Source organism: Lissotriton helveticus, chromosome 3_1, assembly GCF_964261635.1.
Source record: "Lissotriton helveticus chromosome 3_1, aLisHel1.1, whole genome shotgun sequence".
In the NCBI taxonomy this organism is placed as follows: domain Eukaryota; kingdom Metazoa; phylum Chordata; class Amphibia; order Caudata; family Salamandridae; genus Lissotriton; species Lissotriton helveticus.
In genome coordinates this window covers 1870642731-1870668274 of record NC_136061.1, presented here as the reverse complement: position 1 = coordinate 1870668274, position 25544 = coordinate 1870642731, and positions in this window count along the sequence as shown.

The following is a 25544-nucleotide window of genomic DNA, read 5'->3' as shown; positions in this document are numbered from 1 at the left end:
GCACGTCTCCTTGAGCTACCGGCTGAAGGCCAACATCTACCGTGGAACCGATGCTGCTCAGAAATGGTTTCACCCCCAGCAGCCGGGCGAGCTTCCTTCAGGCTCTGCAGATGCAGCCCTCTCCCACACACGGGTCCGTGCTGCGAAGCCGTCATCTGCAGTGTCCGCTCTTCACACGCGCATTGTCCGTCTGTCTGGGAGCCACCTGCTACAATTCATTAACGTTACACGTTCACGTGCTTGAGAGGGGACAATCAAGTGTTTTTATCGGTCTCTTCGTGGCTTAGCGAGGGTGCTGCTCTTTGTTGTGTGGGATCCTGTCATGTGATCTCATCTCCGTGTCTCATCGCGGGTACAAAGGATGTGGGCCAAGGAGCGGTTCTCACGGTGGAGACCTGCGTCCGGGAAGGCCACGTCCTCTGCGAAGATAAGAAGCGCACCGTCCAGCAAATGAAAAGGGCTCCCAGACGTAACGCGGGAGTGAGGAAGAGAGTAAACAAGAGCTGGCCAGGCATCCGCTGTTTATTTTTGCATCGCGCTTTGACTTTAAAGTGAAAGCGAGATGCAAAAATAAACACGCAGCACCATGTCTCTTTTTTGTCCGGCCCAATCAGAGAGCCAGGCTGGCGCGTGCAAGGCAGTGTGACGAAGCTTCTGATAAGAAACTTCGTCAGGACAGCCGTAATGCAGGGGATCCAGTCCGGATGGGCCGGGCAAAAAACCGAAAAGGAGGCACCCTAGAAGCCTTATTCCCAATGGCAGCTCACCGTTTAACAGAAACGGTGATGCGAGCCAATGGGGAAAAGGGGCCTTTTCACAAGGTATTCATGTGCAATAAATCTCGCGAAACGGGCAGCGCATGCGCTGCCAGCCACGCTAGACCTAAAAAAGAAGTGGGGGGACTCTCCAAGTTAGGTGGTGTGACAGGAAGTGACATCACGACAGGAAGTGACATCACATGTGCAGCAGATCTATCATTTGCACGTATTGCAAGATTTAACAATTGAAGCTGCTCAGTGCTTAAGCCTGGGACTTAAGGTCCCGCTATAGAGGAATTAACAGCCCAATTAACAGCCCAAATAAGGATGAAGTTTTGGTGTTCAACTACATTAGCAAAGACATTAAGTGCTGTAAGCGAGGCATGCTAAAACATTGCACCATGAACAACAGCAGAGTTTGCGCATTGTAAATAAACAAAGACAACTACATGATAGAAACTACAATAGTGCTTATCAAAACTATAACATTTATTATGCTACCTACAACACCACATTTAAATATACTGACAAGTTTAATAAACTGTGGCCATGATAAAAAAAATGCAAGGTGCACCCTGTACAGTTTCAATCTAATACTATGTACATCTGTTATTGCAGATATTATGGGACATGTTATACTGCCACAGGATGTTTGACCATGGAAAATTAGCATTACATAGAACCGTGGTGGGTGCACTCCCTGTCCCCTTAATACGTCATTGGTTATAGGAGAACGCACATTATATACAACAGAGGTGAAGGTTCATTCAGTCTACTGTTAATGAAAGTTTCGCAGCTTCCCCAGGCATTCACAGTAAAGTGCCTATTAAACTAAAGGGCTTGGCATTTGTGAACTCATGATGAACCGATAAAGCGTCCTCTAATCAATCAAAGGGAGTAGGCGTTTTTACTTTCTGGACAGCATGGTGTACATTAACAGTCAGAGGTGCAACTAGAGTGAAATTAGGAGGGGGGGGACTAATTCTTCCAGCGATCGACAGAGTGAAGATGGCGGGTATCTAATAACGAGTGAAAACACAACAAAGCCTCATTCACAAGCAAATGGTCTTTTAAAGGCCTATGAAGTACTCGGGTGGGGTTGTGTGTGTGCCGGGGAAGCTGTCTCAGCCCGGCTGCCACACACAGCAGGGGGGAGGGAAGACTGGAGCCCTTTGAGCACAATGGGCGTGGCGCGCCGGTTTACAATAGCCTGTGTGGTTCTTGAAGACAAGATCAGTTTAGGTACTTCAAAATTAACATTGACTACTATCAACTCTAAATCATGTTTTGTGACAGCCTGTTGTACAGTTGAATATACTATGACTAGGTAGTGTGCTTCCCAATAGGGACCGCCTACGAGTGGGAATTACCCTTTATCTCCCAATTTCAATTATTTCTAAATCTGTTTTGGAGGAGATGGACTTGGGCGATAGCCTAATAATAAAATCTGATTAGGAGATGTAAGAAGCTGAATGCCTGTTGCTTTAATGGGAACACAAGAGCATTATTTTGGTTTTTTGCACCATGGCATTTTATAACATCTGTTACTTGGGCATGAACGCATTTGGATAGCATACGGCAGCATCACATCATTTCCATCCTTTTACAAAATGGGTATTTGATTTTAAAGGAATGTGCACAAGATGATAATGATCAGAATAATGATAGCATAAGACGTATAGCTATCCCTAAATGTCAAAGTAGTCTTGGGTTAAGCCTCAGCACAGTAGGACTCCCAGGCAAGGCCGCATAGAACGGCCAGTTGGTATAAAACTCGCAGTTCAAGGGCAATGGGTGCTGCGAATGAAAAAGAGAATGCGGCACACAAGTGCTTTGCTGGCTCTTCTAGTCACTTGCTGATTTTCATCCTGTAGCATTTGCAGTTTTAGCCAAATAATCACGTTGGTGTGTAAGAGTTCCATTATTAAAACCCCGGTTATATTCACGTTTGTCCAACAATGTTAAGTGCATTTCTGATTCGATATGTTTCTTTCTTATTGAGAGGGTAGTCAACGTCTATCACTAGCTCATTGTTGGACAAGTGGAGCAGGAGGTGGTGTCTTCACCTTCTATAAACGTTTGGGTGCGTGGAAGTGTTTCTCGAAAGTTTGTCAGCATTTGACCGTGTATCATGTCACCTAGATTGCACCAATTATATTCACCAGCATTTGCAGATTGGGTTCATCAGCACACTGCAGCGTTTCAAATAGTGTATTTTATGGGCTGTGAATCTGCAGTTATTTTTGCTGAAGAGGGCCCCTGCATTATTTCCATATTGAACCGATTATGTGGGTGTTTGAGCTACTATCTATCTATATATATATATAAATATATCTTAAAGGCTGCTTGTATTTATATTGCTTCAAGTATTCTGTGGGATGCCCGAATGACATCATATTACAGCTGGACGTGGTTCGATGTTAGAATCACACTTGTCCGCTGACTGTGTTTATTTATTGCACTGCAACCCGCTGGGTCCCCGGGCAGTGCTTTACAAATGAGATTGGCTGCTCAGCTGATACATTCCTTGCCTATGAAACAGCTGAAAAAGTTTGGGGCGGCCGTGAGGGCAAGTAACAGCATCATTGAAAGTCCAGCATTTGAGCAGGGGGAACGGCATCCACCCGGTAAAATAAGTGGGGGGATGCCGTCCACCCAAGTGGTACCCCGACTCGTGCCCTGCTACTGGAGGGAGTAAAGTGGATTCAAAGTCTGCGTATGGCGTGCAAAAAGCCTCTATAATTGGCAGCAAGTTGGACTCGCTTAACACAACCTTCGGCTATACTTAATACCCTAATCATGCCCTCACAATGAACTAACACTGAGTAACTATCCCTTCCCCTTCCGTGAAACAATTCCCACTCCCCCTAAACCTATTCCCCCGTTCTTATTAATGTTTAACATGCCTAAAGTGCAGTTTTCGCAAACTGTGTTCGTGCAGGTCATTTAGGGATCGCCAGAGGGCGCAGCTGCGATCCGTGGCTTGACCCTTCCGACCCGGGCACTGCTTTTTCGACCCCCTGCGCCAGAGGAGGCAAAGTCAGTGCAAAGAACACATGGACAGCTTGTTCTCATAGTCGTTTTGTCAATTTCCTATTACACTCGTGGTGACTAATAGCTTATTATTCACTATTAGTCTAATAACCAAGCATTTGCAATGCAATCAGTCTCGCCTTTGGGACCTTATGTGTAGTTAGCTATGCAGGAGATTAGCCTGGGTGCTGAAACAGCTACTGTTCTTTCACATTGAGGGAAAGTAAGCACCAAAGTGCGTGACATGCCAGGTATGGACACACATGGAAAGAAGTATTGCCTTTCAGCAGGAAATGTTATAGTCCAAAGCTCTGTTTTTAATATAAAATCAGGGCCTTCGGTGGTCTTATCACTAAAAATACAAGATTTGAAAAAAATATTATTGTTTACGGGTGCTTGTGGAAGACAATTCCTATGGACTTGAATCTAGAGAATGCTAAAGTGATTCTTGTATTTTACTGACCTCTGCTGGTCGTTTTCTACCACGAAAGTTAAATAGAGGCAGTTGCCAGAAAAAAGTCCCTCAGCAGAAAGCAATTCAGGTATTCTACTGACCTCTGCTGGGTGTTTTCCATCAAGACAGTTTAATAGAGGCAGGTGAACAGAAAAAAGTCTCTAAGCGGAAGCAGACAAGTCCTAGGGCTGATCTCCAGAGCCCACAAAGTAAATGCACATAAGTATATACTAAAGTATATAAGTATATACAAGAGGTTTTGAATGCTCGACCTAAAAAACGAGAACAAGGAGCTGAAACAAGACTTTATGTTGCAGCTGAGGTAATTAGAAAAATACTTTTGCACTCATGATAGGTGAGAGTTTGTGCAAGGCAGATAGCATGTGTATCATTGAGCACAAAAGAGAGTTGGGTAACCAACAGACAACAGGGCGCTCAGCACAATCCGGGGAAATGTTCAATAGTTAGATGTAGGGTGGTGCTTCCAGGAAAGAGGATGCGGTTCCCAACATCCACACAGGTTCACCTAGATAAACCACAAATTAAACAAATGTCCTCCCGAGCACTCTGATAATAAATTAAGGACAATCCAACAGTAATAAGTTCTTGCAAGTCCTTGTTGGCCCAGTCACCACAGTCCAATTTCAAAATCACACTCCGATATTCCAGAAAAATTGTTCCAATCACGTTTATTTCCCCAAAGTCATATTCATTTTCTCCAGTGATGCAGCCTACACGTGTTTCGTCATGATTATTCTCATCAGACTGACTCCCTAAGGGCTTTCACAAATGTGGAAGATGCAGTTCTTGCAGGTGGGCTAGCAAGAAGGTGAATAGTTTCAGCTACAATGGTTCTGAAACCTTTGAGATTAATAACTTTATAAACTGTGATACCACCTTTGTGGTTTATGTTATAGCTTGCTCATGCAGCAAAATTTATGTCGGGAGTACAATTAGGAGACTACGTGACAGAATGGTAGAACATTTTAGAGCATGGAAAAATGGGGATACTAGGTACCCCATTGCGGCACATGCTGTTCAGAACTTTGGTAAAATGGATGAACATAAATTTAGCTTTCATGGAATTGACCATGTGACCCAGGACCCACGAGGGGGCAACAGGCTGCTGAAACGTAGACGTAGAGAGGTAATTTGGATGATGAAACTTAGAGCAGTAGAGGACGGTATGAATACTGATAATGAATTTTAATTTTTTCTGGGACAAGAATGATGGGCAACTTATTGTACAATTTATGTATATTACTCCTGAATGACGTTGTAGTAAAATATAGTATGAGTTACTCTACCCTGCTACAAAGGCAAAGGCAACTGATCTATTGAAGATGATTTCGGACGTGCATATATATGATTTTCAGCTATGGAATGTCTGAATACTGTAATGCTGTATACTATGAGACACTCTGCCGCCTTTCGGGTACTATTTATCACTGTGTAAAAATCAATTGTTATTTAGAACCCTGCTAATGTAGTGACGGTTTCAGTGATTATACTCACTACGTGATACGGGTTAATTGGGTATGAATATGTATATACATTAGTTGACATTGTGGGAATACTATTAACTGTTACCTTCACCTCTCTTTGGGTGGATTGCTTAATTTATGTATTAATTTCAACTTTTGTATCTGTATGCACCTTTATCTCTCTCTCTCCTTTTACTTAACTTTTCTTGTCAAAACTTCACCCCTGAACTAATATATCCGCTCTCTCACTCCTTATGAAGCTGTACGCGAATATTTATGGAACAACTTATTTTATTCATTTATTTGGAGCAGTGTAATAAACCTAGGGAGTGCCTGCCCAAGTTTTGGTGATTACATAGATTAAGTTGTGATGAATTTGGTATAATGTAGAATATGAATTCCATGCGAGACACAGCCTGGTTAGGGTGCAGTAATAACGTGAGTAACGAATAAGGTTGATAGATATAACCGTCCTTGGTATATAGTGCTGACACTTTTTTGTGAATATTTGGACTTACAGTAAACAAACTCTGGCAGTATTGAACGGTTTTAGTTATATTTGATAGTAAATAAAGCCAACTTGTATGTTACAAGATGGCGCCTGTGGTTCTGAGCTGTACGGGATACCTAAAATGGTGCTGATTTTCTCGCCTGTATTTAGTTTGCGAAGCTGTGTATATATATATAGCCAACAGTCAAGGTAATCAGCAATGTTGGGTGTGATGAGATATAATAACCCGTATAGAGGGAGATATACTCAACAATTTTGAGTAAATTTACCGACTCGGATATTCAAAGATGGCGCCTGCGGTTCTGGGCTGGCATTAGTTATTCTAAGATGGCGCCCAAGCTAGACGCCAGTACGCCGATATATAGTTTGCGAATTTGTGTATATATTCAGTTATAAATAGAGCTAATTAGGAATGCTGGGTGAGACGTGATAATCTAATCCTTATGGAGGGCGATGAACGTTACAAATCTGAGTTACTTTGCCGACTTTTGACACTCAAAGATGGCGCCCGCGCCTCTGGGCCTATATTAGACATTCTAAGATGGCGCCTAAACGAGACGCCAGTATGGGATAGTGGAGATACGCACTACCTGTTTGTCGGTAAGAACCGAGGAATGCCTCAATTTTGTATGAAGGTTAGTTTTTGCTTTAGGAATTAAGATACACACTGAATGGACTATTATTACTCTCTCTTTTTTAGTAATTGGAATTGCGGATCTTGAAAATTTTGGGAGATATTAGTATGGATAGTGGAGATAATCGCTAGCTGTCTTTCCGGTAAGAACAGGGTATCGTTGCAATTTACTAAGAAGGTTAACGTTTTGGTTTATAATTAACGCTATTTACTGGGAATGTGATTACTGTCACTTTTCGTAGAAATTTGGACTATGAACCTTAGGACTTTGTGGAAATATTAGGAGAACATATGGAATAAGGAAGATTATATTATATGATTAATTTTTATAATTTTTACTATTTGATTTCAGTAGTGAATGATTGCTGATGCCATGTTTTGAGATGATACGAACACTACAAGGAATATAGTGAAGGATTCTTATTTAGGTACGCGGAAATTGTAAAAATGAGTACAAGTATAATATTGTGAGGCACAAACTGAGTGCCTTATTGTGCTGTGTGTATTCCACAAATTAAAGGGCTGAGGAGATAACTGTATCGTAGGGGTTTGAGGAACTCTCTGTTTGGGGACCGTACTAAAGAATGGATTGTACGTTATGTGGCCATTATTGTGACAGTGTGTTCAATATGGTTTATTATGATTTCAGGTGTTGTGATTGTACCTAATATTGGGACAGTTGAGCCACTGAAGAGTGTAAAGAAATAACAGGTGACCACCATTTACCATACAGATAGAGATGTGCAATATGTTTTAAGCTATGACGATTCTTTTCCTAATTCTGGTAATGGACCTATTATACTTTGCACAAGCTGGAGGAGAAGCATGTGAATGGCTTGGGTTCTGCTATCTTTTCATACTCTCTTCTTTCCACCAGGGACCCTTGACTCCGCCTATCCTTTTCCTAATCTATACTATTGGTTTAATGATATTGGGCGAAGATGGGTCCTAATAACTGATGGGACTTTATGTTTATTTTGGGTTGCAGCCCTGAGGAAGTCAGTGTGATGAGAATAATCACGACGAAACACGTGTAGGCTGCATCACTGGATGAAAATGAATATGACTTTGGAGAAATAAACGTGGTTGGAACAATTTTTCCGGAATATTGGAGTGTGATTTTGAAATTGGACTGTGGTAACTGTGCCAAAAAGTACTTGCAAGAACTTATTACTGTTGGATTGTCCTTAATTTATTATCAGAGTGCATGGTTGTCTGTATGTGTGAGCTTGTGTGTGTGTGTGAGAGTGAAAGTGAGTGAGTGAGTGTCCGTGACAGGCAGTGAGTGTCAGGAAATGAACATGAGGGAGTCTCAGAATGAGTGCGGCTAGGAGTGACTGAAAGAGTGGATCACTGAGAATCAATCAGAAAGAATGAGTGGGAGGGAGGGTTACGCTGACGACACGCAAGTGATAGTGTCACTGTCCAAAAAACAACGGCATGTCAGCAGAGTGGTTTCGGGATTGCATGTCCTCTGTAATGGCATGGGTGACTGTCAACTTTTTAAAACTCAACAGGGAGAAGACCGAGGTCCTGGAATTCGGCAAGAAATCCTCTTTCTGGAACCAGTCCTGGTGGCCTCCTGAAGCGGGAGTTTGCCCTCAGTCAGTACTGAAGGCCAAAAATCTCGGTTTTATCATTGATCGTGAACTTACCTGTGCCCCTCAGGTAAATCAGGTGGTTTCCACCTGCTTCTTCACACAAACTATTGCGCAAAATCCTCCCTTTCATTCCACTTTCCCTTAGAAAAACGGTGGTAGGCGCTCTTATACTATTGAGGATTTATTACTGCAATGCCCTCTATCTGGGCATGAGAGTCAAACAACTCAGTAAACCTCAATCAGTCCAAAATGCTGCAGCTTGAGTGCTGTGTGGCCTACCCAGGCACCACCCCACCTCAGCTACCATCAAACATCTCCACTGGCTCCCGGTGAGGCGTCGGGTGGAGTTTAAAGCTTTATGTCTAGTACATAAAGCTTTGTATGGGGGTGGTGCGCATGACGTATGATCACTCTTCCCCTGGTACATTCTGTCACGCTGCCTAAGGTGATTGGACACTGGTCTGGTTCATCTTCCTCAGATGAAAAGGGTCAGATGGGGTGGCAAACTTTTTCTTTTTTGGCTGCCAACCTGTCGAACTCTCTCGCCGCAATGCTTCGACTTCAGCCTTCTCGTACCATCTTTAGGAAAGCTATCATAACCAGGCTTTTCCAACAAGGTTAATGTTAGTGCAGCCACTCCAATCGTTTACACCCAGCGCCAAGAAGCCCCGGCATAAGTGCGCTTTATAAATACATTCAGTCAGTAAGTGAGTGAGTCAGTCAGTTATTTCTTACTATGTATTCTGCGGTTCTTTTACTCCTATTGCCCCAAACTCTTCCCTAAAGCCTTCGCACCGCTTGAAAAAGTATTGGCAGCTAAGGTATCTAGTCACTGCACCACCTAAAATAATCACCCATAGAGAATTAGATGAGAATTGCCCTCCTCAAATGACCAGCTACCAGATGGTCATGTCCTAGACATTTTAGAACACAAAAGATGAGTGGTAATTATAAATTACAGAGTCCCATCCACAACAAATTTTTGCTGAAGTATGCAAAAAGTCGGTTTGTTTTTGCAAATTCTTTTACTATCTTCTCAACAAAAAAAACACATGCAGCTAAAGTGTTTCACCCAACACATGGGCTTCTTCAGGGCAATGTGATTCTACTAGCTACAGTTTGTGCATTGGAAGAATGGTCGCATCTCACTGAGGATTGGAAAATGTGTACCACTCTATTCTCACACCGTTATGGTCACAAGATATCAACAATAAATAAGAATCTGAAAATCGCAATGCGTTCAGAAAGTTCTATGTCCTATAATATTAGGGTGATTTTAAAACGAAATGCAGGGTTCAGCAACCAGAACGACCCACCGCTTGCTCCCAGTGACAACATTGTACCACAACCATCCCTCATGCCCAGCCTACTACATAATGCATTCCTAATGCACCATGGTGTAAGAAGGGCGAGCCAAACACTGGGACAAACTTGACCCCATAATTTGATATTGTGCAGCAAGGTGAGATACAGCAGCAGCATGGTCGCCAGGTCATCAGGGCCGCTGTGTGCTCCCTCAAAGTTCCCTGGGTGGAGAGGGTGGTTTCCTTCCCTCCGTCCCAGGCCTGGCTTGGGGCAGAAAAATAGACTTGGAGTCTATGTATGATGTGCAAAACCCACATTAATTGTGAGCCAGTTGGGCTCACATAACACAAACTTCAACTTTGCTTTACACACTAATCATCCCCTCACAATGAACTAACATTGAATAACCATCCCTTCCCCCACTAAACAATTCAACCCCTACTCTCCAAACTCACCTGTCTTCCTCATTACATTTTAGCATCCCTAAATTCCAATTTTCCCATTTTATGCTCCTAGCCTTGGCATTCTTCCAACTGGCTGAACGATTTCTTTTTGCATACAATACCTGCCTGCTCCCGCAAAGCCTCTGGTACGTAAACATGGATCATGTGTTTGCGCCATGACATAGGCCTGTCTCACGGATTACGGTCCGGGAGGGGCCCCTAAAGTTCTACCATCTAGGTAGCGGAAGGCTGCTGCCTCCATCAGGAGTTAAGCAGCAAAAGCACAGTGTGGCAGCATGCTGTGTAATGATCAGAAGTAGTGAGTGTTAGGCCTGGCATCCTTGGCGTGGGTCTCCCTTTCCATTTTCATTATGCCTCCTACGTGTATGACCTATTTCTGTGCTGGACAAGATGCTCTGAGCACTGTGCCACTGCTGATCAGTGCCACAGTGCAAGTGCTCCTTCTGATAAATATGACATCTTATATTCGTATCTGACCCAGGGAAAATGGTAGAGATTCCAGACGAGTGTCCCTGAACTAAGGAGTTCATAATGCATTACTTTAGGGGAATGATTTTTAGACTCTGAGCTTGGAAATAGCACTTTTAGAAAGTGACTATTTTCTTACCCAAACCTTGCTGTGTGCTGCTGAAGATGTGTAGTCAGATGTCCGGGAAAAGTGACAGGGTCTGGGCCGTCTCCAGAGCCTGGTGGTAGCTGGCTGCATTTAGATGGGAGGTGTGGAGTAGTTTCTGTTGAGCATCCTGCCTTCCTCAGTACCGGCCCCACTTTCTGCTGAGCGTCTGACAACCCTGCCTTCCTCCTTCAAAGGAAAGAGGGGTCATCTGGCAGGAAACACCCACAACAAGGACCTGGGTACCGGGGAACACCCTGCCGGATCAAACAACTTCAAAGACCCCTTTTGCCCTATAACTAGGGGCCTTTTTGGCTGTAGTTTTTTAGATTGCTTTGGACTAAGAAGAGCCCTGCTGACCTTGTCGCGGCTCACATCTTTCACACGTACCTCTTGTACGCCTCGCATCTCACCTGACGAGCCCTGCTCACTTTGTCGTGGCTCACACCCTACGAACCGTACCTCCTGTATGCATCGCATTGCACCTCTATAGCCCAGCAGTATTTCAGCAAGGCTCGTATGCCACGAGCCGAACATCAAGTGCGCCTCGTACCAACATCTGCAGCCCAGCAGTATTTCAGCGTGGTTCGTACGCCTCGTACCAATATCTACAGCCCAGCAGTATTGCAGCGCGGCTCGTACGCCTCGTACCGACATCTGCAGCCCAGCAGTATTTCAGCGCGGCTCGTACGCATCGTACTGACATCTACAGCCCAGCAGTATTTCAGCGCGGCTCGTACGCCTCGAGCGGAACATCAAGTACGCCACGTACCAACGTCTACAGTCCAGCAGCTTCTCATTGCAGTTCCCCTGAACTGACTCGTACTATGCTACGCATAGTACCAGCTGATTCCACATCACCCCCCTGTAGACTGTGAGTATCCGAGTCACACCAGCCACTCGAAACCGAACTGAACTGAGTCTCGTTGCAACACACTTACAACCACCTTTTTCTTTTAACTTATTGTGGATTCTTTTTTTACCGTTATTTGCCTGATGATAAAGATTATAAAGAACGTTATATTTTCACATACAACTGGTGTGGTGTCCATTTGTAGAGTGTCAAGATATTACTGTACATGGTCATAAATGCGTTATACCTTTCTTCGAAGATAAGTCTAATCGCTCGGCAACGCTACTAAGGGGGTAATCTTCTACCCTAACTAGAGGAGCTGGGTCCCTGATTGGTCAGAAGTAACTACCTCTGCCAACCAGAGACATCCAAATCTAACAGTGAGCATTACTTTATTACCCTGTGTCAGTGGAATGAGGCTCACTCGCATTTTTAAAAGTTCTTCTGCTTAACTCAACCTTGCCCTACATTATGCAAAGGTGGAGTACAGTGCAGCGCATGAGTAGTGACTCTGCACTGGATATATGTGTGTCTGGGAAGGGTACATTACAGGGAAAGAAAAGTACTATGCAGGGTATGTGTGCATAGTGCATGCACTGGGTATATATATATACCTGAAAGGAATACATTGCCGGAGAGATGTAGCACTGTGCAGTGTGTGCACAATGAAAGCATGTGCGAAGTGTATGTATGCTTGTATGAAGTACAATACATGAAGGGTGAAGCATTGTGCAGCTTGCACAGGATGAGTGTGCCTGCTGTTGGTGTGTGTGTTTGCAGATAACATGCCCTGTTATATTATAGAATTTTTTTGGTGGTGAACAGTGTGCGCAGACTGAATGTGTCTACTGAATGTATGTGTACTTGTAATGGTACAATGCATGGAGGTAACAAGTTGGACAGTAAGTGTGCTGTGAATGAACACTTAGTAAGTGTGCCTGCATTAGCACTCTATTTGCACTGGGGGACTCTGAGTTCAGTTTTGGGAACCCCAGTCCTGCCTGGTGAAGAGTAAGAAATGAGGAGGAGGGGAATTCCCCTGACAGATTACTACATTTCTGCATTCCTGTGAGCTGGGTAGGACACACTGGAGGAAGAGACTCTTCCTTTACACTTCAAAAGATTGCTCTTTGATTCAGTGATATATCACAAGGAAGGGGTCTGGAAACATCTGAAAGAGGAGATGGGGCTGATAAAGGATAAGGGAATCATGAAAAGGAGGGCTTGGAGCCTGGGATTAACCTTTTGATGCACATATCACTGTGGCAGACATCCAGGTGTGAACTCTGGTCACTCCTATGAATTGTATTGTGGGTCAATCAGCTTCAGGGTCTTGCCTGCTGTGACAGAAATTCTTTCAAAGAGAAACAAGAAAAAGAGAAGTGGATACTTCCAAAGAAACAGACCCCGAGCATAAAACTGTAAACAATCACAACCTAAATCACATTTTTTGTCAGGAAATGGACTATAAGAAGGGGAGATTGATACCCTAACATTTGTGAGCAGGAGAAGCGCTGCAAGACATCTATCTGAGACCTGGACTGGAAGCAAAGGCCTGTTTGTCCCCCTGCTGGTTAAGGAGACATAACCTAGGAAAACCAAGATCACCTGCCCTGGAGTCTGAAGCACAGAGCTGGCCTGCTTGCCAAGACAGATGTGCCCTGTGAAGAAGAGGAGAGTTTTGGAAGGAGCAAAGCCCAGTATGGAGCCCTGCCGAGAGGACTTCCTGAGTGATTGCCCGTGTTCTGGGTCGGTGCAGTGACCCATGTATGCCAGGAGAGAGCCGCCTTAGACTGAACTGTGTGTTAATTGACATGTAGATTTAGCTAAGCCCATATCACCACACTGCGATGACCCGGTACGCCAGGAGGGGCCCGGGTAAAGTTGCTCCTGAAGGAGCGCTGAGACTAGTAACTGCTGGAGGGGCTGCTTGTACCTACAATGCCAAACAAACTCAGGCAGCGAAAGAAATGCCCCTGATTGGCCCCCAAGGACTGTATAGGACACCTCTGATGACGACGCACCCTTGGTGTGCTCCAGTCAGGAGTTGAAGAAAGAATTACCCCACCACCCCTGCTGGAAAAGGCTGACTAACCACGTCTTCACAAGCTGGGAGTTGCTCCAAAGGTTGTAGACGCAGGCAGTGCCACTACAGAAGAGGGAACGCCTGTGCCACTGGGTGTTGTTGCTTAGGCTGCCAGCAGTCGTACTTCTCCAAGCAGGATCAGAAATCCCAGTTGTTCGGGCTGAGGACACTCTCCACCCTGCTGTATGCTTCTGTGCTGCAGGATCGGGTAAGCCTTTAACTGGGTCTATTGAGCTTCAGTGACTCTGTGCTAACAGTGTTGCAGCACCATAGACACTTTTGACTAAATCCTGAAGAGTCAAAGCAGAACACTTGAGCACAGCTGTTGTATAGTTATATAATTCCCTATAGTTATGTTGGTTTATTCCTGCAGAAAGTTGATGATCAAGTGTAAAACTCTTGGAGGGCTGGAGTGAAAAGAGAGAATCTTGGCATTGCATTAAGCTGTGACTGGAGTTTCTCTAGCTAAATAAAGAAGGAAAGTTATTCTCATCATTTGGACTTCGTGCTTCACTGACATCAAATTTGGCGACGAGGATGGGATCCGGACCTACTTCCTTGGAGAAACTTCAACACGCATCATTGTTCTCCTCGTTTTATCACTGACAGCTTGTTTCTTTTATGTGTCCTGTACTTTGGCTTTTTAGCTTTCTGCATTTCTGGTGCTTATTTCCTCGGAGTTTCTTATTATTTTATTTGTTGTTTAGCCCCTAGGTGCCATTCCTAGCTTGAGCGTTTCCGCTCTTTGTGCCACGAGCCTCAACAACATATGCTCTCTCATGCCCTCCAGTACTACTTCTGCTTGTGCACGGTCTTGACTGGGATGACGCCTCACTCTGCGCCGACCTCGCATCTTAACTCGATCTTTCTCGCGCACGGCCCAGACGTTGCAAGGATTGTTTGGCTTCCCTCTTCGCCTGCCTAACGTGAAATGAAGCCACTGTGGTATCTACGCTCAACTGGCCTCTACCTTACTGCATTGCTTACCTAATGTGCCCCTGATCGTTCAATGCTTATACCAGACTTGTCTTCGTTTTGGCAACAATTTCTTCAGAGTTTATTTCCTCATGCATCTTTGCTGTGTCTACATCTCCTGCTACAGAAAGCCAAGCCCTGTGTCTCTTCTCTTAGATACTTCATAGCTTAAAATAGAAAAAGGCCTGCAACATTTCATACACTGAAAACAGAAAAAAGACAACTGCCTTTCAGGTACTACATTGGATGTTATAGAAATAGGACTATATTATCAGGTATCCCTATTCTATACTGTTAGCGCTGCCTCATCCAATTGTTTTTTTTTCTCGGTTATCATATCGGGTACCGGTGTGGATATTTGTACCTATGTATTATGAACTGCTTATCTTTGTGTTTTATTTATTGTTTGGATATTTTTTCTTAATTATCTGGCAAGGTCATGCAAAATGTATCTCCTCTTCTGTTCTTCCAAACAACACAGAGTTACCCACTTCTTCCATTGTTAAAATGAAAAAAAGTATTTTTTAACTATTTGAGCGTATGTGATACAAACCTGTCTCCAGGAAAAAAAACATGTTGTTACATTGTCTCTGTGCTGAAGGTCTATTTTAGAAACATTACCTGATATTGATGTGGATGGTGAAGGTGATGCCTCTTTTAAATGAGTTTGAGTCCATAATTAAGAAATTGGACACCCATTTTCTACCATCTTACATATGTATTATTTTGGTAAACATAAACCAGGTGAAAATGAATTGGTAGAGGATTTTCTTACAGCTCTCCACAAATTAGCCTCTGCATGTAATTTCGGGGACAACACTGAAGAGAGAATTCATGATCAATTTGTGCTTGAATGCGAGTGTGATAAAATAAGGGAGAAACTTTGGTCAAAGGGTGATCCTAAACTTAATGTATTATTAATGGTAACAAAGCAACTTGAGCGCTCAATGTCATTCATAACCAAATTGTAGAAAACTAAAGATGCGGGTTCTGTGGTGTGTTCAGTCACTGTAAAGCAAAAAAAATGTTTTCTTCTCACGCTAAGGTTAAAGTGCTTTATTAAAGGTGGGGTGCCCCAAAACACTTAATCAATTCTCAGGAATGTCCCACAATACCGAGTGTCTGTAATTTATGTGGGAAGAAGGGACATTATGCTAATGGTTGCAAATCTACAAAGAAGTATAAGGACAAAATCAATTAAACATCTGCTGAGGATACTGAAGTCATTCTTCAAATAATTAATGATGTAAACTGTGGTTCAAACTCATGCTGTGAACATCCGTCTGATGTTGGGCAACTTAATGGCATTAATGTATCAGTGATGATAGACTCAAGTTCCAGACTCCTTCGTCTTGGAAGTAGACTTCACAAGGTATTTGGAAAGGAAAGTAAATCTGTGTGATCTTGATGTTACTCCTTATAGTTACGGGGGTAGCCCATTAAGTTAGTGGGACATTTTGATGCAAATATACAATTTCAGGGCAATCATATTGTTGGGAAGATATAGGTCTCTGTAAAGGGTGACATTGTTTTAAGCTGGCCTCATTAAAAACTTCTAGGAATTTATCTTGACCCTAACTCTGGTCCACAAGTTAAGGTCAGAAAGGTAGATATCATGCCTGAAATGTTTATGTGTGAGTTTCCTGAAGTTTTCCCTGAGAAAATTGGATGTGTCAAGGGTTAGCAGCACCATATTTGTTTGAAAGAGGGAGCTAAACCAGTGCATGTAAGGTCAGCAGTATTACTTTTAGCTTACAGGGAGTGATAGAAACTTTATTAAATTGACTTATAGCAGAAAGGATAATTGAGCCGGTGGAAGCTTTCCAATGGATTGCACCAGTTGCTATTTCTACCAAGAATTCAGGAGACATTAGGCTCTGTGCGGATCTTAGACACCTCTATTAGGAGGTTATTGAGGATACGTTTCCTTTTCCCATCATGGAGATGATAAGTTTGTTGGGCAATGCCAAGTTTTTCAAAACTCTTGATTCAACATCGGCATACCACCAAGTTCGGCTATGCGATGAGCCCAAAGACGTTACAGCATTTATAACCCCTTTTGGTGTGTATCATTTTAATAGGATGCCTCTTGAACTTTGTTCTGTTGCATTAGTTTGACAGAGGCTCATGACTGATTTGGTGGGGAAAATAACTTGAGTAAAGTTATTTCAAATTGATGCTCTCATATTCACTGATACACAGGAAGAAAATACGTGTAAAGTTAGGGAGGTGTTGAGGACTTTCAGTACTAAAAGGATTACCCTCAAAATATAAAAATGAAAGTTTTACCACCTGAAAATATTTTATTTTAGGAATTTTGTTACAGAGGATGAGATTAAACCTAAGGATGACCTTATCGGTGTTATTCAGGATTTGGGGCAACCCACCAAAAGAAACCAAGTTTAATCCTTGCTAGGGATGTCTGAGCTTTATGCCAGGTACATTCCCAGTGTTACCAAATATTCCTGTAGTATTAGGAAATTGTTCAAAAAAGGGGTCCAATTTGAATGGTTAGAAGAGTGCCAGAGGAATTTAAGGCTTGCTGTGTTGTGTGATCACGGATGCTAGTGGTAAAGGTCTTAATGCTGTTTTAAAACAGATTTAGAATGGCAGGGAAGTCACAATTGTATTTGCCTCTATGTCTTTGAGGTGGGCTTAATCATTCTGCTTTGTTATTGAAAAGGAGGCCTTAGTGGTGTTTTGAAATTATCAATGAAAGGGTTTGGCTACTACGCAACAAGGCCACGCCACTATAACAATAAACAACTACAATTGCCACTACTGCCACTTGTTTTACTGCTTCAGAACGAGGAAAAAGAATAAAACCAGTCCCTCTTAACCACTCTTTCAGTTCGAGTAAATCAATTTATTTTTTCAAATTATCAAGAAAAAAAATTCAAAATACAATTCCTTACAAAATTTCCATACACAATACAACCTATACAAAATTCCCCATAGAAAATATCACACTTTTTGGAACCTAATTAGTGTCCCTTTTTCAACAAACTTCCATCAACATCCTCTCCTTCATACTCACATATAGTGTCGCATTCATACTTGTGTTCAGACTCATTACCACATTCATACATACATCCTTCTTTCAATCACTCTAAACCCACCCTGGGGTACCAAAAGAAAATCTTTTTCAATACAAAAGTGACTAAATTATTCAAAAATACAAACAACAGACGATAAATTTCAAATTTCAATAATAGGCCACCCTTAATTAAACAAAATCGCATAATTCTTGAAATGATGACTTGACTTGATTGGCCTAAAAAGCTTGGTCGACGCGTTTCGAATCCCTGTGTTCAAGGGATTCTCCTCAGGACCAAATGTCTCTGAAAAAAATGATGGATAATTTCTTACCATACTGTTTTATGTCTTGATACTCCAAGCTCTATCTAGGTCTACAGCTTGAGACTTCTTACCTAATCAACCATTCGGCATATTCTCATGGATTTTTTGACATGTCTTTTCTGTAAACAAAAATTAAATACAATACATTTATCAAAGTCTCCGTCTTACATGTGTCATAGCATACATTACTGGTCTTAAGAACCGGTGTTGCTTACTTTGAACCGTTCTGGCGCAGAGCGCCTGAATCAAGGTAGTCTTCTCTGTGTTGATGTTGTCAGTATGCTGATGTTCTGGAAAGTGAGGATTAGTTCAATGAGTGACCAAGTTGTTAACAACAATGGCAGTAATTGCGACCAGTTAAGGTTGCATCTTCGTACCTGTTAAGCTCCAATATTCTTCTGTGCGAATTTCTCTCTTTATAGGGTAAGCCGGGTTTCTGAAAATCAAAGAAAGTCCAGATGTACTATGCTAATTTTGTTGGTCTTATTCTGCATTAAAATCGGGACGTTCAATCGTGCCATGCTGGCAATGAATTAAACTCGCACGCGCTGAAATGCGTGTCTATTTGAAGGCTGGTGTTGTACATTCTTAATGGCTTTCCAATGGCCGGACTGAGTAAAAATTAGCAGAATGTCCTTCTTTTACTCTAGATGTTTTATCTTTCAACTCAAACTATACAATTGTCCAGAATATCAAGTGCGTGAATAATACCCACATGCTGTTCAAGCCACTCCCTTGTGTATTATCAAAGACGTCGTGTTATGTCTGACAGTCAATAAAGTTAATTAGAATTTATAGCCCCACGTGTTATTTTTGGCTCTCCTTAGCACTCGGGGGTCCTAGAAGGAGAAATGTGTATTTTACTTTGTGTTATAGATACTAAACACTTGACTAATTTCAAGAGACGCCGTAGTATAGGCAACCAAACGTCAGAACTCTAAACGCTTGACGCGTATCTGTTGTTTTTTCTAACTCCTCCGTTATCAAATGTTATGGGCATTGCTAGGCGTTAGAGTCTCACGATTACATTGTATGCAGACCGTGACCCGCATTAATATAATTTCTAGATATTGGCGTTTACCTTCATTATCTCGGCCGTGTTCTGCTCGTCTTGTTTGTTATTTTTCGTAGGTACCGAAGGACGTATCCTCGCGATACTTGAACGCGAGCAATATGCATTGAATTCTGGGAATTGTAATAAATGCTTATTTGCGGAAAAGCTACACCATCGATACGTCTGTGGCCTTAGTCTTTCATATTTGCCGACATAAATCGTCATGTAGCAGGTGGTCGATTTCTGTGTACATTATTAGCCCATAATTAGTTCTCCCAAAGACCTAATGGAACATTCAATGAGACATTCACGCTGTCATTAGCCACAGAATATTACATGGTACTGCTGCCATTCTAATGGATAAACAAAACCAACACAATCTATTTCATAGTTAGGATCCCAATGGAGGGAACTTACAAAGTGGAATCTTTTTGTGGAGCTCGGTCGATTGAGAACCCGTCCTGTTCAAGTTGAAAAAATGCTCTTGATGAAGAAAAAATAGTATTGATCTCTAAATTTTATCTAGAATCCTAAACTGTCTGCTGTAGATGTCTGTTGTAGAGTAGCGCTCTAGTGTATGCACGTCGCGTGATGACGTGACGTGCCGGCGGCCATTTTGAGGGCTGCGCGCGCATCCTCACACGGAGGCGCGAACGCCGGAGAACGAGCACATCGGCTCGGCGTTCCTTAAGTTGTGTAGCTAAGAAATAAACAGCGTACCTCCTCACCCCTGTATCCTGTGGTTATTTAGCACCCCTGAACCTTTACAATGGCGACGAAGGTGGGATCAGGAACAGAGAACCACTGAAAAAAATAAAAATAAAACAAAGAGGAACAAAAGACAACAGGACAGAGGAGGCAGATTGCTGAACCAGGGTACCACAGATGACAGCCAAGCGTCAACCTGCAAGTAAGCAACCGCACACCAACAAGCAGCATTAAGGAGCGCGGCAGAGCCCACAGCCCCACCGGCACCATACTGAGCACTGGGGGGAAGAAGGAAAAAAAAGAGGCGCGCTGAGGGCAAGAGCAACCAGACACCCATCTACCCCCAAGATCAAGGGTACCAGCGCTGGCTACCTCAGGGAAGAGCGTAGGGGCAGGCACCGAGAACCCCCAATTACAAACCGAGAAACAGGACCGTGCACCAGGCAGTCCCAGAAGCCACAGCGGCACGCCACCCACAGAAAGGCGCGAAAGGATGTGCGCACAAGCGACGTATGCGACAGCACCCGTGCAATTCTTACCCAAACCAGGAGAACCCCTCATGAAGTGGGAAGATTGGAGAGACTATATTGACAACTTCATAGAAGTGCTCGAGGACGAAAATGATGAAAAGTTCACCAGCAAGAGGAAGAAACGCATACTATTACATAATCTAGGCCCGGAGGGGCTCAGGATTTTTAAAAATCTGGTACCCAAACAACGAGGGAGCACAGATGACGACGTGTATGCCCACGCTTTCGATGACTTAAATGAACACTATAAGCCAGCGGTGTGCGTATCGATCGACAGATTCAACTTCCAGCAAAGGAAGCAACGACCAGGGGAATCAGTGGAAGAGTACGTGGCGGCACTAAGAAAACTAGCGGCCACGTGTAAATACGACACCTTCCAAGATGAATTCATCAAGGATCAGATTGTGATGCACACCATGAACACAGCCATGCAGGATAAGCTGTGGGCCAGCGGCGACGTCACGCTAAAGGAGGTAATGGTGATAGTCAAGAGGGCAGAATTGGCGCGAAGGTGCGCAGAGGCGGCGAAGAGAGAGGCGTTAGCAAGCCCAATGGTTAACAGGGTAGAAGACGAAGAGCTCCGCAAGGAAAACAGAAATAAAGGATCCTCTTCGAAGGGACCGCACAAGTGGCAAGGCAACCCAGGACCTCCGGGGAAACAGACGGGCAACAAAAAGAAAACCTGTTATAGATGCGGGAGCTGGTCCCATGAAGCACATGACAGGAAGTGCCCAGCGTTCTGCGCCAAATGTATGTACTGTGGAATCGTGGGGCACTACGAGAAAGTGTGCCGCAGGAAATCCTCCAGGAGCATGGTGAAATACATCGACCAAGAACAAGAGGACCGGGAAGAGAATGCGGAGGAAGATGAGGACACCGTACTCTGTATCTACGACCAAGTGTTGAGCATAGACAACAAAAGGTCAACCAAGCCTGTGCTGGACATGACGATCGGAGGAGTGCCAATAAGTATAGTGGCGGATACCGGATCACCCTACACCATAGTCCAGAGAGCGGTATGGAACAAGACTTTCAAGCCACACTTGGGCCCAGACCTGGAACGACTAGACATCCGGCCAGTCACGTACAATGGAGACCGCATACCCATGGTAGGATTCAGGCCATTAAAGTTTGAGTTCAGAGGACGCAGCGCCAATTGCAAACTATACATTTTGGAAAAGGGACCATCGGTGCTGGGATGGCTAGACCAGGGTGACCTGGGCATCAAACTGGATCCAGGAGGAAAGGAGCAGATACTACTCACGGAACCCGAAGTCTGGCCAGACCTGAACAAGTGGAAGAGTGCGTACCCCAAAGTATTCGGAGGCACGGTGGGAAAGCTAGAAGAATTCGCCCACAAAATAGTACTCAAGGAAGAAGCCATACCGGTGTCTCATAAGGTGAGAAATGTACCCCTGGCAGTGAGAGACGCAGTGCAAGAAGAACTGCAGGAACTAGAAAGGAAGGGGATCATCGAACCGATCACGTGCGCAGAGTGGCTGGCGCCATTGGTGGTGGTCATGAAGCCCAGTGGGAAGGTCAGGCTATGTGTAGACCTGCGCGAATTGAACAAAAACATCGTCATGGAGAAGTTCCCCTTGCCAAGGATCCAAGAGATGATGGCCAAAACGAGAGGCATCAAGTGGTACTCAACCATAGACTTGACCTCAGCATATCACCAAATCGCATTGCACCCGGAGAGCAAAAAATGTACATCATTCATTACCCCCTTCGGGTGCTACCAATTCCGTCGCATGCCGTTTGGACTCGCATCGACGGCAGCGGTGTTTCAGAAACTTATGCACCAACTGTTCAAAAATATGGATAGCATCCAGTACTTCCAGGATGACATCCTGGTGATGGGGCGAGACAAGTTAGACCACGACGCAAAACTAAACAAGGTGCTTAAAGTCTTGGAGACTAAAGGACTCACGGCGGAGTGGGCAAAGTGCCGGTTGGGCATGGAATCAGTGACCTACCTGGGGCACGAAATCGGTGTGCGGGGCATCACACCAAAGACTGAAAACGTAAAGGCGATCTGTGAAGCACCACCACCAGCCAGTAAGGAGGATGTCAGGTCATTCCTAGGAATGGCAGAATACTATAGTAAATTCGTGCAGCATTTCGCAACAAAGACGCACCACATGAGAAAGCTGACCAGAGAGAGCTCGGTGTTTTGCTGGACGGAGGAAGCACAAAAGGAATTCGAGGACATCAAGAAGGATGTGGTGGGAGCTATATCGCTGAAAGGATATGACCCTCAGGGCAGGACAGTGCTCACGACAGACGTCAGCGACAAAGGATTAGGCGCAGTGTTGATGCAGGACCGAGGGCAAGGAGTGATGAAAACCCTCAGTTTTGCTTCTCGCACATTGAGCGACACAGAAAGGAAATACAGCGTCATTGAAAAGGAGATGCTGGCAGTTGTATGGGCAACAACTAGGTTCAGACAATTCCTGTGGGGCACACGATTCATGCTAAGGACAAACCACAAACCGTTGGTTAAAGTACTAACGTCCAGTGGACATGCGAGTGCCACTCCCAGGATATCGAAAATTACATTGAAACTACTGGAATTTAGATATGATGTAGAATACATCCCAGGCAGTTGGAACAAAGTGGCAGACTACCTAAGCAGGGCGGCAGCCATGGAACCTGGAGAGGAGGACCAGTCAGGTGGAGAAGAAATGGTAGCCCTGATGGACGATCAGGAAAGAGTAATCAGCAATCAGGAGTGGAGTGAAGCCTACAGTGAAGACCACACCATGCAGGAGGTGAAAACATGCATCATAAAGGGCTGGCCAGAAAAACGACACACCGATGTAAACCTAAGACCGTACTACGAGGTCAGGGAAGAGTTGTCAATGGACGATCAAGGAGTGTTTGTTTACAGGGGAGACAAGGTCATACCCCCAGCAGGTATAATTCCCAACTTATTGACAATACTCCACGAAGGCCATTTGGAAATAGGGAAGATGAAATTGAGAACCAAGCAAAATTACTGGTGGCCAGGCATGGACCTACGGACGGAGAGACACGTCAGGGAGTGCTCACAGTGCCAGGGAGCGGATAAGACACTAAAACCCCTGCGACCGGCATTGGGAAAGTTTGACCCTCCACAGAATCCGTGGGAGGAACTCTCCATAGACATCTTAGGCCCAATCTTAGATGGTCAAGGCATCCAAAAGTATGTATGTGTCCTCATTGACAGATACTCGAAATGGCCCGAGTTGAAGGTGGAAGAGGTAATGGACACAGAGACCATCTTAACGTTTTTGACTGCCACGTTTGTGAGAGAGGGCATTCCAAAGTTCATCCTGAGTGATAATGGCCCCCAATTTACCTCTGACAAACGGAGCAGTTTTATGGAAAGAAATGGTATTATCTCCAAACACACCTCCATCTATCACCCTGCTGGAAATGGACTGGTGGAACGTTTCAACAGGGTGGTGATGGGATCAGTGCAAGCAGCGATATCAAGCGACAAGAACTGGGAGAAAGAAATATGGCACATGGTTTGGGCATACCGCATCACCCCCACAGGAACAGGATATAGTCCTTTCCAAATATTGAGGGCCGTGACCCCTTCACAAAGGACAACCAAGCATGGAAAGAAAAAACCATAACAAGGAAGTGGTCCCCAGCAGTGGTCCAGGCAAACTTGAAGAAAGCACAGGAAATATATGCCAAACACTACAACAAGCGTAGGAACGTGAAGGATACTGGGCTAGAAGAAGGCGAGTGGGTGCGAGTCAAGTTGGCAACGTTGCAAAGGAAGGGGAACAGTAAGTACAGTAAACCACTGCAGGTCAAGGAGGTGTATGACAGAGCAGCCTTGTTGAGCGACGGCAATGTATGGTCCCAGGACCGCATGGCGAGGTGCAACAAGGTACTACGGTGGAGTCAAGATGGATTGGAGCTGGAAGGTGTGGAGGAACCCTACGCAGAACAGGAACAAGGTGATGAGGAACTGGACATGAGTAGAAGAGACGTTGGTGAGGAGCAAGGCGATAGTAGCAGCCTAGGAATGGTGAAGGAAGTGTACTCGAGGAGATCTGGGGAAAGTGCGGCTGCGCCGAGCAATGAAGGAGGTGGTGCAGAGACTTACGAGAGAGAGACCGTGTCTACCCCGGTAAGACTCACCCGGAGTGGAAGAACAGTGGTGAGACCAGCCAGGTTTCAGGACTTTAATATGAGCGGCGGACTGTAAGTTAAAAGTTTCATTGTTGGGAAAAAGGGAGATATGTAGAGTAGCGCTCTAGTGTATACACGTCGCGTGATGACGTGACGTGCCGGCGGCCATTTTGAGGGCTGCGCGCGCATCCTCACACGGAGGCGCGAACGCCGGAGAACGAGCACATCGGCTCCGCGCTCCTTAAGTTGTGTAGCTAAGAAATAAACAGCGTACCTCCTCACCCCTGTATCCTGTGGTTATTTAGCACCCCTGAACCTTTACATCTGTCGCTGTTACAAGCGAAGTTCAATCTTTCCTTTCACTTTGCCATTGTGTATCCATGTTACAGATTGTGTTGCTTTTATTTATCCATTAGAATGGCAGCAGTACCATGTAATATTCCGGGGTCTCAGTCTCTTTACTCCAGCGCCAAGACGCCTCGGCAGTAGTGCGCTTTACAAATACCATCAGTCAGTCAGACTATGCAAATTACACAATTAAAAGGTGTGTATTGGATCGACAATGTGAAATGTAGAATAGAGGAGTACGGTTATACTCCTCATGTTATGAATAGGATGAATCCATTTATTCTCATTAAAAAACATAGGTCTTATTCCAAAGTGTGTCCTCTATGGGTTGATTTATATTGTATGGAGCTTTCTCATCTAGAAGATTTGACTAAAAGAGGAATATCAAGAAAGGTTCAACTTAAGAGAGAGAGAGGAAAGAGCTGTATGACCTCCGCAAAGCTGTCAAACATTTTGATGTTCAGGTGGGGGCATGGTGTAAATTAAGCTGCTGAAAAGATCTGAAACTACTTTTTATCACTTTAGCATGCCCCAGAAAGTGATCAAAGTGTTTAAGGGCGCTGCTAAAGTGGGTGTTGGGGGAATTTGGAACTTCAACCAAATTATTGTGTCGCTAAAGTAAAAGATTTTATCTTGTTT